We start from the raw sequence: 14,987 nt of genomic DNA, 5'->3' as shown, positions 1-14,987 counted from the left end.
TCCAATCCAACGAAAATCATATAAGATAAATAAAAATAAAAATGCAAAAATGCAAAAATACACTGCGTCATTTTGGTGACATTGAGAGGCAAGTAATTCGATGAAATTCGTTAAGTGGATTGCGACACAAGTGATTCCATAATTTATGGGTTTATAATTTTTGTCATAACATTTGGTTATTTATTTAATTTTAATTTTATTAATAAAAATAAACAATGGAGATTAAATATAAACATTTTTTTTAATCTATAAAGAGATTAATATTAATATTTTTCTTAAAATTAACATAGAAATTACAAAGATATAAAATATTTTTGTTCTTTTTCAAATAATACAAATGTCTATATATTTTATAAACTTGAAAATTAATTTATTAGTTATAAATAAAATCCATTTTTATTTTGAGTTGGGTTGAAAAAAAAAATGAAATAAAATAAATAGATTATCTATATAAAAATGAAGGATACATTTTTTTTGTAAAAAAAATTGGTTGATTTGAATTACAAATAATAATCTCACGAAATTATTTATTTAATAACTGTTTAAGTTTTCCGAAACTCCCTCTTAATTAAACAAATAAGAATGTGACAATCAGACAATGTACTAACAACTAAAAATTCATACGGCTTCTCAAATCATATATTTTATTAAATTTTAGTTACATGACACGCTTTTCTGATCTAAGTGATTACGATGTATTGGTGGTTTGTAATTTTGTACTGCATGATTTGGTAATGGAGTATGTCATCATAATTTGTGATAACCCTCCTAATGTTTTTTGTTCTCTCTCTCTCTCTCTCTCTCTCTCTCTCTCTCTCTCTCTCTCTCTCTCTCTCTCTCTCTCTCTCTCTCTCTCTCTCTCTCTCTCTCTCTCTCTCTCTCTCTCTCTCTCTCTCTCTCTCTCTCTCTCTCTCTCTATATATATATATATATATATATATATATATATATATATATATAAATAAAAGGTTAGAGTCCATTTCAAACCATAAGTTTATAACATAGACAATGAAGATAAACTGATAAAATAAAAACATCAAATTCAAATAATAAACTATATTAAAATATAATTGTCAATATAGGATAATATTATATTTTAATAAATAAGACTTGAATGAATCATAATTTATTTGGTTTTTTATTTTTTAATAGAAAGTGATTAAGACGATTGTAAGATAATATAACTTAAATAAAAAAATTATTATCTTTTGATAAAAAAAAAAAAAAAAAAAAAAAAAAAAAAAAAAAAAACTAAAAAATAATTAGTCACTTCAATAATTTTTTTATATGATTTGTATAGAATTTTACCTTCTAAACGTAGCAAGAAATCAATACTTCATCTTGATTAATGATTTATTCATAAAAGATAAAGTATGTAAAATGTAATGTTTAATGATTTCTAATTTTAATTTTTAATTTTGGTTTTTTAAAATTGAAAATATAATTATAGATATTTATATTTTTTTAAGTATTGAATCTAGATAAATTTTTAAGGACGTTATATGACATAATACATTTGACACTTAGTGGTCTTTATTTATTACATTAGTATATATATATATATATATATATATATATATATATATATATATATATATATATATATATATATATATATATATATATATATATATATATATATATATATATATATTAGCAAGGTAAAAAGAAATTATATGCTTGATTTTTACCGAATCATCATCATTAGATGAATAAAAAAAAAATCTTAAAAAAACATGATGATTCATTTTTCACTAAATGAAGCAAAAATTCATTTTTATGACGATTTTAGTGAATGACAACAAAATCATCGTAAAAATGAATCATTGAGATTTTTTTTTCAAGATTTTTTTTTTTGTGAATCATACTATTTTTTATCCATCTAATGATCCATTTTTCTGTTTCATCAAAAAAAATGTTGAAAAAAATTTCTTACCTTCCTATCTAAAATTTCCTTCTTACGATAACTATATATATATATATATATATATATATATATATATATATATATATATATATATATATATATATATATATATATACCTTAAAAAGCATTTACAAGATTTTGCTGAATTTTAAGAGGTACAAGTTTTTAAGCATCATATACAATAATTTTATGCATTGGAGAATAATAAATCTTATCCGGTCAAAGACAGATTTTGAATAGGTCTTCTAAGCTTATCTTCAAATTGAATGGGTTAAATATGAAAAAGTCAAATAAGATGATAATGATAAGATTTTGAATGGGTCAAAGTTTAACCAAGTGTTCCTCATATCCAATTGAATCAGTAAATACTAAATCTTATCCGGTCAACATTTATGAAAAAGTCAAATAAGATGATGATGATAAGATTTTGAATGAATCAAACTTTGACCAAGTGTTCCTCATATCCAATTGAATCGCTAAATACTGAATCTGTCAATAATAATGAAAAAGTCAAATAAGATGATGATAAGATTTTGAATGGGTCAAAGTTTGACCAAGTGTTCTCCATATCCATTTGAATCGGTCTAATACGATGTACACGTTATAAATCTTTATACCTTAAAAAGCATTTACAAGATTTTGCTGAATTTTAAGAGGTACAAGTTTTTAAGCATCATATACAATAATTTTATGCATCGGAGAATAATAAATCTTAGCCGGTCAAAGACAGATTTTGAATAGGTCTTCTAAACTTATCTTCAAATTGAATGGGTTAAATATGAAAAAGTCAAATAAGATGATGATGATAAGATTTTGAATGGGTCAAAGTTTGACCAAGTGTTCCTCATATGCAATTGAATCGGTAAATACTAAATCTTATCCGGTAAACATTTATGAAAAAGTCAAATAAGATGATGATGATAAGATTTTGAATGGGTCAAACTTTGACCAAGTGTTCCTCATATCCAATTGAATCGCTAAATACTGAATCTGTCAATAATAATGAAAAAGTCAAATAAGATGATGATAAGATTTTGAATAGGTCAAAGTTTGACCAAGTGTTCTTCATATCCATTTGAATCGGTCTAATACGATGTACACGTTATAAAACATTTCATATAAACTGGAAGAGGCGCATTAATCTAGCATTCGTTTATCATGAATGCCTTGCCATTGACCGCAAAACCTTGGTTCTCTCTCATGCTCGCTACCTCTTCTTTTGTTTTTCTTTCTATTAAAATCAAATAAGCCCAAAAATGTCTTACGTTTAATCCTAGCACAGGTATAAGAAATCTCTATATGTTCGTCATTTTGTTTAACAACTTTTTTTATGTCATTTGTTGTTCCGCACCCGTCGCTTTGCGCGGGTAAACGGCTAGTATATATATATATATATATATATATATATATATATATATATATATATATATATATATATATATATATATATATATATATATATATATATATATATATATATATATATATATATATAGAGAGAGAGAGAGAGAGAGAGGTTCAGGTGTTTAAAGTAAGTATTATGTTATTGTATGCATAAATGTGGGCCAATCAAATCTTAAAATAAAAATAAATAATTAAATAAATAAATAAGGCTAAATAGGTAATTTGATAATTAGTTTCCACAAATAATAGCCTATAATTATGGTAACCATTGACTTAGCTACCTAGATTTTTTCATCCCTTTTTAAAACCACAATGACGATCTTTTTTTCATTCATCACTTATCAAATCCGATCGACACATCCCAAAATGGCAAGATCAGCCTGTGTATCCATCAGACCTTCACCTACCACCTCCTCCGAACACGTTTGTCCCAATTGTAACGGTGGGTTCCTAGAGGAATACGAAAACCCTAACCCTAGGCCAGAAACCCCAAATCCTTTTCTCGCCTTCGACGATCCTTCGCCTTTCTCCTCTTTCTCATTTGGCTTCCTGCTCGTTTTCTCCACCACTTCCCGTGTCGGTGCTGGGAGTGGCAATTTCCAGAATCCTAATGATCTTTCGGCACTCTTTGGTGGTCCGATGTATCGACCTGGTGGTGTCCAGAACGTTGGAGAGTTTAATCCTTTTGCATTTCTACAGAATTATCTCAACACCTTACGAGCAGGTGGGGCGAACATCCAGTTTGTTATTGAAAACAACACAGATGGAGATCTGTCGGGGTTTCGTCTCCCATCGAATCTCGGTGATTACTTCATTGGTCCTGGGTTAGAATAATTGATTCAACAGCTTGCCGAAAACGATCCTAATCGATATGGCACTCCCCCATCATCAAAATCAGCCATCGAAAACATTCCTAATATCAAGATCACGAAACAGTTGTTGGAATCGGATTACTCCGATTGTGCAATTTGTAAAGATAGCTTTGAACTTGATGAGGAAGCGAAACAGTTGCCACGTAAGCACATGTACCATAAGGATTGCATTTTGCCTTGGTTGGAGATGCATAACTCATGTCCTGTTTGTCGGTATGAGTTGCCTACGGACGATCCAGATTATGAGAATAGTGTTGGATTAGTGTCTAAGCCCGTAACCATATTTGGTAAGTACTTGACCCGGTTGTGCATGGTCCTTTTGGGTTGCCTTCACCAAAGCAACTTGACTGGAGAAATTAAATAGAGAGAGAGGTTATTGTGATTTATTAATATGTTATAAGAATAATATATTAAAGGAAAAATCATATTTGTTTAATTAATATTGGTCAATAATTAATTAGGAATTAATTTTGTGATCAAGTGTAATTAATTAAACTAGAGGGGCTGAATTGTAATTATAAGATAGTTGCAAGATAGGGAAATATTTATCCTTGTTAAAGGATGGACGAATTCAAGGATAAGGATATCCTTAAAATCGTCCAAGGATAAGAGGATAAGGGTTTTTTAAGGCTTATCTTGTGGTTGCTTGCTGGGCAAGCAACTGGATAAGGATAAGGACTGAAATCCTAATCTAAACCCTATATAAAACCCCTAGGCCTTTAGAATTCGTGTACATGCTCCTAAGAGGTCCCAAGGACGAATTCCATCTCCTCCCTCCTCTATCTTAAGCCTCTCCAATTGCTTGTGGTGTTTGTGATCCATTAGAGGCACTACACTTGTGGTGCTTGCTTTCAAGACTTAGGATTTGAAGATTTAAGTTGTTATTGCAATATAACAACAAGAGGTATGTAATCCAACCTTATATGTTAATTTCGAAAATAGCAATGCACATTAGGGTTTTATTCTTGTGTTCATAATGTTGTGTATCTAATAGTGAAAACATAGATCCAAACTAGGGTTGCATGCACACTTAGGATTGTTTGTATAAAACCCATCAGTGGTATCAGAGCCTTTGGTTAACTTGTTTTCAATTAGTTTTATTCAATTGTATGAACTTGACAAATTAGGGTTTATAGCCAATAAACCCTAGGAGGCCATAGATTTCGAGATTAGGGTTTCCTAACCCTAATTTACGAAAATCTTGAAAGGGTTTTTGAATCCTTTCCTTTCAATACAAGATTTCGAAATCTAGGGTTTGCAAACCCTTAGATTTCGAGATTTGCCTCCTTCCCCAAGATAAGATCCTAAATTTTGGGGATTTGGATAATCCCATATCTTGTAATTATCCTTTAATAGTTAAATATGGTAATTAAAGATCATGAATTATCCCATCCCTTTTTTTTTCGAAATTTATAGACGGATTTAAGGGATTATGATAACTTAAATGTTTAAATGGTAATTATCTTTTAGATTTAGATAATCCCTTATGATTTGATAATTTAAATTAATAGTTTAATTTAAGATAATTATTAAATCAAGAGTTTTAATAATTAAAATTTTAATTTAAGTGACATTAAATTTCGAAAATTTTAATTGAAGATTAAAACCCTAGTATTTTTAAAATGTTTAAAATACACCCTATACTATTATATTATTACAAGCTTAATATATATATATATATATATATATATATATATATATATATATATATATATATATATATATATATAACTAAAATGCTAGTCTTACCGTTAGTAGGCCTCATTCACGAAGCCGATCTATAAGGTGGGTATAAGGTTGCAGCCTATAAAATGGCGCTTAATGGGTGTACACTCACACCCACCGCTTTCTTGATCGGTGGAGGGTCGTTAGCCGAACGGGTAGGATAGGGCAACCTCATTCTCTCATTAAAAGTATAATAAGAAATACAAAGTAACTACATGTTTTCTAAAATTTCCCAATCTTAGTTACTTTAGGAAAAGTGAATTTGATGCAATCCCATGAAATTACACTTTGCACCTTGCTAAGAAGTTAGTGGAGCGTGCGTGGTTTACCGGCACACTAATTGGTTCTAAGCGAAGGTGGCAAAGGGTGATTCGTTGTTTATCATAGTTCGATGGAGCGTGTGTGGTTTACCGGCACATCGAATAGGTGATCGTTACAACGAAGGCACCATGTGAATTTGCATGGTAATTCACACCCACTTTGCGATCCTCGGTATCCCAGTCACAAACGAGAGGGGCATATCGAGATTTAAACATGCCATTGAAAAGTTTCAATGAATCTCATCCGAACCTAGGAATTCTCAATACATTTAGAACTTAGAGTTAGGTTTTTCATGATGGAGAATTAGTGAATCGTCATTCACTTACCTTCAAATTATTTGCATTTAGATTACGGTATCCCTTTTCTAAGATGTAAATATTGTTGTTGGATCCTAGCCCTAATTTTTTCTAATTAGGTGATAATTAGGGATTCATATTCTAATCTATCTTTCTCCTTTTCTTTTGTAGATGTCGAAAACAAACAACGCTGCCGATAGTTCCTTCTCATTGATGAGCCTTTGCCAAAAGGTTACTTTCGATGGGACGAACTTTAGCGAATGGATAAGATACATTCGCACAATTGCTCGCTACGAGGACAAAGAGTATGCCCTTGATGAAAAACTCAAGAAGATCAATCCATAAATCGCTACTCCGGCTGAAATGAGTGCTTTTGAGACTCATGAGCGTGATGCAATGAAGGTTCACTGCATCATGATAGCCACAATGAACTCCGAATTCCAAAAGTCCTATGAGGACATGTATCCATACGAGATGCACCAAGACTTATTGGAGAGATACCACCAAAACGCGAGACAAGAGCATTGTGAGATTTTCACTAACATGATTTCCGCTAAGATGGGTCATGAAGAGTCTCTTACCGTGCACCTGCAAAAGATGCAAAGGTATGTCGATCGTCTTCGCAAGTTGAATGTTGACTTTGGGGAAGACTTGGCGATCGACATGGTGCTTCACTCTTTGCCTCCGATGTACAATCAATTTAGGATGACCTACCACATGAACAAAGAAGAGGTCACCCTAAGCAAACTCCAAGGTCTCTTGAGGGTCGCTGAGACCAACTTCAAGGACAAGTCTGTTGCACCAACTCCCAATCCACCCGCTGCTCCTGTCTTGGCTATTGGTCAAGGAAAGGGAAAGAAGAGGAAGGCTTCGTCTAAAAACTATCGCAAGGTTAAAACCCGAGATGGTGCCTCTTCTATTGGGACCAAAGTTGATCCCGCTAAGCCCTGCCCTAACCCTAAGGAGGCAGAGTGCCACCACTGCCACAAGATAGGACATTGGAAGAGAAGCTGCCCAGAGTACCTGCAAGCCATCAAAGAAGGAAATATCAAGCCATCTTTCGCAGGTATATACATAATTAAATCTAACGATTCTAGTCATGCTATTTCTTGGGTTCTTGATACCGGTTGTGGTTACCACATTTGTTCTAATGTGCAGGGACTAAGAAGAAGTATGGATGTAGAGCAAGGAAGAATCAATCTAATCATGGGGAACAGAAGATCGTCACCTGTGACCAAGATTGGAGTGTATTCTTTAGTGCTTAGGAATAATTTATGTTTAGATTTGAACAATTGTTGCTATTCGCCAGAAATGGCTAGAAACATCATTTCATTTCATGGTTTATATAGACAAGGTTTTAGATTTTCTTTTAATAATGAGAATGGTTCTATTTTAGCTTATCTAAATGGTGTCTTTTACTTTGAAGCTATACCATGTAATGGAATTTATGAAACTGTTATGATTGTTGATAACTTAGGAAATGATGTTTTGAACATAGATTCTTCCACTAGTGTGGATAAAGCATCCTTGTGGCATTGTCGTCTTGGACATGTTAACAAGAAACGCATAGCCCAACTCCAAAAGGATGGAGTGTTGGAGTCATTCGACCTTAGGGAAGATGACACGTGCGAGTCTTGTTTGCTTGGAAAGATGACTAAGTCACCCTTCGCTGGTACGTGCGAAAGGGGTGAAGGTTTATTGGACCTAATACATACCGATGTATGTGGACCGTTTAGATCAACCACGAAGGATGGGAACCGCTTCTATGTGACTTTTACCGATGACTATAGTAGATATAGGTATATCTATTTAATCAAGCAAAAGTCAGAAACCTTTGAAAATTTCAAAGAGTTTAAGAATGAAGGGGAGAATCAATTGGGCAGGAAGATCAAGATGCTTCGATCCGATCGAGGAGGAGAGTACCTAAGTCTTGAATTCCACGAATATCTCAAGGAGTGTGGAATAGTTTCGCAATTGACGCCACCTAGGACACCACAATTGAATGGTGTGGCAGAAAGGCGTAATCGAACCTTATTGGATATGGTTCGCTCTATGATGAGTCGTGCTTCACTGTCAATCTCTTTTTGGGGGTATGCCTTAGAGACTGCCGCCTATATCCTTAACCGAGTCCCTACTAAGAAGGTTGCCAAAACACCTCACGAGATGTGGATGGGGAAAGCTCCTTCGTTGGCACATATCAAGGTTTGGAGTTGCGAGGCTTTCATAAGACGAGACACTCACGACAAACTTGAACCTCGAAGTGAGCGATGTATTTTCATCGGCTACCCACAAAAATCCTTTGGATATCTCTTCTATAGACCGAAGGACAATGTTGTCTTTGTTGCGAGGAGAGGAGTTTTCTGAGAGCGAGAACTCATAGGCCAAGAGGACAGTGGGAGGCAAATCGAGCTTGAAGAGATTCAAGAGTCGATAAATGAAGGAACCTCTACCGCTGGCACTCAACCCGAGGAGGAAACTCCGGTTGAACCAATTGACGATTCCTTACCTCTTAGACGTTCCGATAAATTTAGAGTTCAACCCCAATTTTATGGTTTTCATATTACTAACGAAGGGGACACGTATATTAGTGATGGTACACTAGTAAATCTTGATGAACCTAATAGCTATAAGGAAGCCATGGCAGGCCCGGAGTCTGCGAAATGGAAAGAGGCGATGGATAGCGAGATCCAATCGATGTATGATAACCAAGTTTGGAATTTGGTTGATCATGTGCCCGGACGTAAGACCGTTGGGTGTAAGTGGATCTTCAAGAAGAAGACCGATGTGGATGGAAAGGTACACACATATAAAGCGCGATTGGTTGCGAAGGGATTTACTCAAACTCCCGGAGTTGACTATGAAGAGACCTTCTCACCAGTTGCGAAGATAAAATCTATTAGAGTGATGCTAGCTATTGCCGCATTTCATGATTATGAGATTTGGCAAATGGATGTCAAGACCGCTTTCCTTAATGGAAAGTTGGCTGAGGATGTTTACATGGCTCAACCAGAAGGGTTTGTGGATCCGAAGCATCCGAATAGAGTGTGTAAGCTTGAGAAGTCCATTTATGGACTTAAGCAAGCATCTCGCAGATGGAATCTTTGCTTCGATGAGAAAGTCAAAGAGTTTGGATTTGTACGAAGCGAAGATGAGTCGTGTGTATATGTCAAAGCCAGTGGGAGTATAGTAAGCTTTCTAGTTTTATATGTCGATGACATATTACTCATAGGAAACGACATCCCGACTTTGCAGGAAGTTAAGTCCTGGCTCGGGAAGTGCTTCGCTATGAAGGACCTCGGAGAAGCTTCTTACATTTTGGGAATAAGGATAGTAAGAGAAAGATGTAAGAGACTAACTGGACTTAGTCAGAACACTTACTTAGAGAAAGTACTAAAACGTTTTAGTATGGAAAACTCGAAGAAGGGAGAATTACCGATACAAAGCAATGCCAAATTGAGTAAGACTCAAAGTCCGAGTACCGAAGCTGAGATAGCTGAAATGAGCCGAGTTCCATACGCTTCCGCAGTTGGCTCAATCATGTACGCTATGACTTGTACTCGCCCTGATGTAGCCTTTGCTTTGAGCATGGTTAGTAGATATCAAGGGAACCCTGGCAGAGCACATTCGATTGCTGTGAAGAATATCCTTAAGTACCTTCGGAGGACGAAGGAATGGTTTTTAGTCCTCAGAGGGAGTGATGACTTGAAGGTGCGAGGGTACAGTGACGCCAACTTCCAAACCGATAGGGACAACTATCGTTCGCAATCGAGCTGGGTCTTTACCCTAAATGGAGGAGCAGTGACTTGGAAGAGTTCCAAACAGGAAACAATAGCTGATTCAACGTGCGAATCAGAGTACATAGCAGCGAGCGAAGCGTCGAAGGAGGCAATATGGCTGAAGAACTTCATTGGTGACCTTGGAGTTGTACCCGCCATAAAGGAGCCCATGGAGATTTTCTGTGATAATGAAGGATCGGTTGCCTTGACCAAGGAACCGAGGGATCATGGTAGATCTCGACATATCGACAGAAAATATCACTTCATCAGACATCGTGTAGAAGAAGGAAAACTTGTAGTGAAGAGGATATCATCAGAAGATAACCCAGCAGATCCGCTTACAAAGGTACTGAGTAGGGTTAAGCACTTGCAGCATGCTAGGAGTATTGGGCTGAAGGATGGTATTAGAATAGATTAGATAGTTTTAGAAACGTGTAATAGATAAATTTAATTGACATTTGATGATTAAATAAAGGAGTTTTATTTATAAGTAAAGCTACTGTCATATGTTAATTGTTTAACTATTGTTTCAATTTTTGCATGTTTTGACTTCCAAAATAATTGAGTTTATTAGGAATAATCGAATTATTCAAATTGTCCACAATCGTTCATGTGTTGGAAGTAGATATGAATGAAGATTGTCATGAATTGGTGCGTAGATTGTCTAAATGGTATTAGACATAGCAAAGGGTTGTTGCGACGTTCATGAGTGCTTATGAACTGGTTTTGAGCATTGGAATAAACCCGCGCTTGCTGGAATCACCGTATGGAATATGATATATAAGAGGTGATCGCAAGACGATAATATCATATAGTCTTAAAACCTAGATATATGGTTTATTATTTGCTAATTGATTGTACATTGATAATGCGAAAACGCATTGGTAACTCAATGTTATAAAATGCATTGTTGTGTATAGTTGATTATTGAATAAGTAAATGCATATAAGTCGAAGTTTATCTGTAAATTTTATCCTAAGAGGGTAGAAGAGATATCTCGGCCGCTCGATGATTTGATTTGACTTATGTGTTGGGCCCGGTCAGAACTAAATTGATGTGTTCGATTAAGTTCTATGTCAAATAAATCGGAGATCGAGAAACCTAAATGCTTGACTAATCATTCCATAGAATTGTCAGCATGATATCTAACAGAGGACTATACGATCCCTTATCTAGAGGACAGGTTACTGATAAGATCAGAGTTTGACAACGTCTTTGAGAGCTACGATTGCTAATCGGGTTGCACGTTACATTTGTGGTTACTAGACTTATCCAAGTGGGAGACTGTTGGATTAGTGTCTAAGCCCGTAACCATATTTGGTAAGTACTTGACCCGGTTGTGCATGGTCCTTTTGGGTTGCCTTCACCAAAGCAACTTGACTGGAGAAATTAAATAGAGAGAGAGGTTATTGTGATTTATTAATATGTTATAAGAATAATATATTAAAGGAAAATCATATTTGTTTAATTAATATTGGTCAATAATTAATTAGGAATTAATTTTGTGATCAAGTGTAATTAATTAAACTAGAGGGGCTGAATTGTAATTATAAGATAGTTGCAAGATAGGGCAATATTTATCCTTGTTAAAGGATGGACGAATTCAAGGATAAGGATATCCTTAAAATCGTCCAAGGATAAGAGGATAAGGGTTTTTTAAGGCTTATCTTGTGGTTGCTTGCTGGGCAAGCAACTGGATAAGGATAAGGACTGAAATCCTAATCTAAACCCTATATAAAACCCCTAGGCCTTTAGAATTCGTGTACATGCTCCTAAGAGGTCCCAAGGACGAATTCCATCTCCTCCCTCCTCTATCTTAAGCCTCTCCAATTGCTTGTGGTGTTTGTGATCCATTAGAGGCACTACACTTGTGGTGCTTGCTTTCAAGACTTAGGATTTGAAGATTTAAGTTGTTATTGCAATATAACAACAAGAGGTATGTAATCCAACCTTATATGTTAATTTCAAAAATAGCAATGCACATTAGGGTTTTATTCTTGTGTTCATAATGTTGTGTATCTAATAGTGAAAACATAGATCCAAACTAGGGTTGCATGCACACTTAGGATTGTTTGTATAAAACACATCAAATAGGTCTCGCCAAGCTTCTAACGGTGGTGGTTCGTTAGGTGTTGCAGCGTCCGGTGGTTTTGAAATTAATTCATATTGGTTTATACCTAACCTTTTAAAGTGTTGAAATTTTAAGATGTATATCATATTCTTCATGTTTGACAGGAAAGGGAAGGGAAAGCAGTTTGTTGGCTAATATACATATCAGAATGAACAATTTTTTGGCTGCATTCTATGGACTGATTCATATTTCAATTTATGTTTTTTTTTCTTAATTTAACACTTCATTTATGTGGATAGTGCAGGATCTTGACAAGGTTGAATTCTAAAAAGGTATCAAGTATGTTTATGTAGATGATTCAATGGATGATGTTGGTGAGATTCCAATTCTATTGGAATAGAATCAAGAATTCCAATTCTATTGGAATGGAATGACAAATTCCAATTCTGTTGGAATCACAGAAGTTGATGCTTGAAGAACGGATCACAAAATTGAAACGGACCACATTATTCTTTTAGAATGTATTAGTCGTTGTTAGATTGTGATGTTTTCTTTCCCGTTTTGATTGTTTTTTTAGTTTTATTCTTTAACAATAAATGTAATTATTAACAATTGTTACCCGTATTCTATAAAAAATAATGTATTTGTTGTTTTTATTCTTCAATTGATTGTTCAAGAATTTGTTATTCTACAAGAAGTTTTTAAATTCATGATAAAAAAAATAGGTTCAAGAATATTTTTATTATTCATGGTTCAAGAATATTTTTATTTTTGAATATACTCATAAACATATTCTGTCAGAATGTCCGAAATAATTCGTAAAATCGGATTTTTAAAATTAATAGAATCTATGATCCCTTAAAAAATGCAATTTTCTTTTATTAAATCTATATTAATTGACTAAATTACCCTTGTAATTAATTAAGATGATTTTTTCAATTATATTTACTTCAATAATATATATTAATCACTTTTTTAAAATAAGTAAATTTGATTGGCCCACATTCAATAACATAATAATTACTTTAAACAAAATAACTTAAGCCTATATATATATATATATATATATATATATATATATATATATATATATATATATATATATATATATATAAGTGTGAGCATGGTACGGTTCAGTGCAGTTTTTGGCCAAAATCGAATCGAAAACCGCAACTTCAGTTTGTTGAAGTTTTGAAACTGCACCGTTTGGTTTTTATGCGGTTCGGTTTTTGCGGTTTTTTACGGTTCAAATTTTTTTTTTTTTGCGGTTTTTTGCCAGTTTTTTTTATGTGGTTTTCGTTTTGCCTTTTTACTAAAACTGAGGTAACTCAACGAGTTACTTTGACTCAGATAAGAAGTGTTAATCATTTTTTAAGAAAATTTATGTATAGATGAGGAGCGCCAAAATTTTAATCTCTAGCAATGTGCGATTCCTCAAAGATGTGGGTTAGAAGACATAAACTTCACTTTCTTATATGAAATGTGAAAATGATGAATGTTTTATCTCAAATGCCATGAATGATACTCTTATAAGGCTAGCAAAATTAAAACCCAAATGATATCTAGGAGATGAACCGATACCACCACATCTTGGTTTGAAATCAAATAACATAACCACTCATCGAACATGTTTATAATGCTTGAATATAATACAAACTAGGTGTGAGACTCATGTATTACATGAGTTTATTTAAAAAAAAAAACTAAATACAAAATTTTAGACATTTGATAAGTATGAATATATAAAAAAAGTGAGAAAATATTGAATTATAAAAATTAAAGCGTTTTTTTCTCTTTTAAATCTAAACAAATAATTTAGAAAAATAAATAAATAAAATTAACAATCTTTAATTTAGTAATTTTGAAATTAGAAGGAAAGTTCATTAATGAAATTGATATACATTTATTATTGCATTTAAATTTAAATACTATCTACAATTTAATAAAATGAAAAAAACCATAAAATGACATGTGGAATAAAAATTAATTTAAATTAACCACAAAATTACATGTGGCAAAATAAATAAGAATGTGACATGTGGCAAAAAAATCTTTATTTATTAGGGAGGATTAAATATAATATTTGTTTCATAGGTACATACGATAATATCAATTATTGTATTCATAAAAATGATATTATCATCACTAGTACTCTTAATATTAAAATGTTAAAAAAAATATAATAAACGTTGTTTTTTCTTGTGAAAATCACTATGTATGCTTAAAAATATACAATCATCTTATGATAAGATAAATATTTATATTTATAGAAATTTTAATTGTCATGAGTTTTTCATTCTTACAAATATCAACACTTAATATATATATATATATATATATATATATATATATATATATATATATATATATATATATATATATATATATATATGTATGTATTCGGTGTAGTTCGTTTTTTTGCCGTTTTTGCAAGACTAGAAACCACACCGCACCGAACATTTTCGGTTTTTGCAAAATTAAAAACCGCACAGTCGGTTTTTATTTCGGTTTTGGTTTTTCGGTTTCGGTTCATGCGGTTTTTTCGATTTGCGGTTCGGTTTTTGCTCACCCCTAATAGAATCTCACGATTCCAAC

General features: G+C 33.1%; 1 pseudogene; it reads left to right on the top strand.

The window, feature by feature from the left end:
- The first annotated feature begins 3,697 nt into the window (after positions 1 to 3,697).
- On the top strand, positions 3,698 to 12,720 carry LOC111902496 (E3 ubiquitin-protein ligase RING1-like; annotated as a pseudogene).
- The last annotated feature ends 2,267 nt before the right edge of the window (positions 12,721 to 14,987 follow it).

The sequence above is a fragment of the Lactuca sativa genome, chromosome 5, assembly GCF_002870075.4.
Source record: "Lactuca sativa cultivar Salinas chromosome 5, Lsat_Salinas_v11, whole genome shotgun sequence".
Classification (NCBI taxonomy): domain Eukaryota; kingdom Viridiplantae; phylum Streptophyta; class Magnoliopsida; order Asterales; family Asteraceae; genus Lactuca; species Lactuca sativa.
Note: the sequence above shows the minus strand (reverse complement) of the source record. Positions and strands in the feature narration are given on the sequence as shown.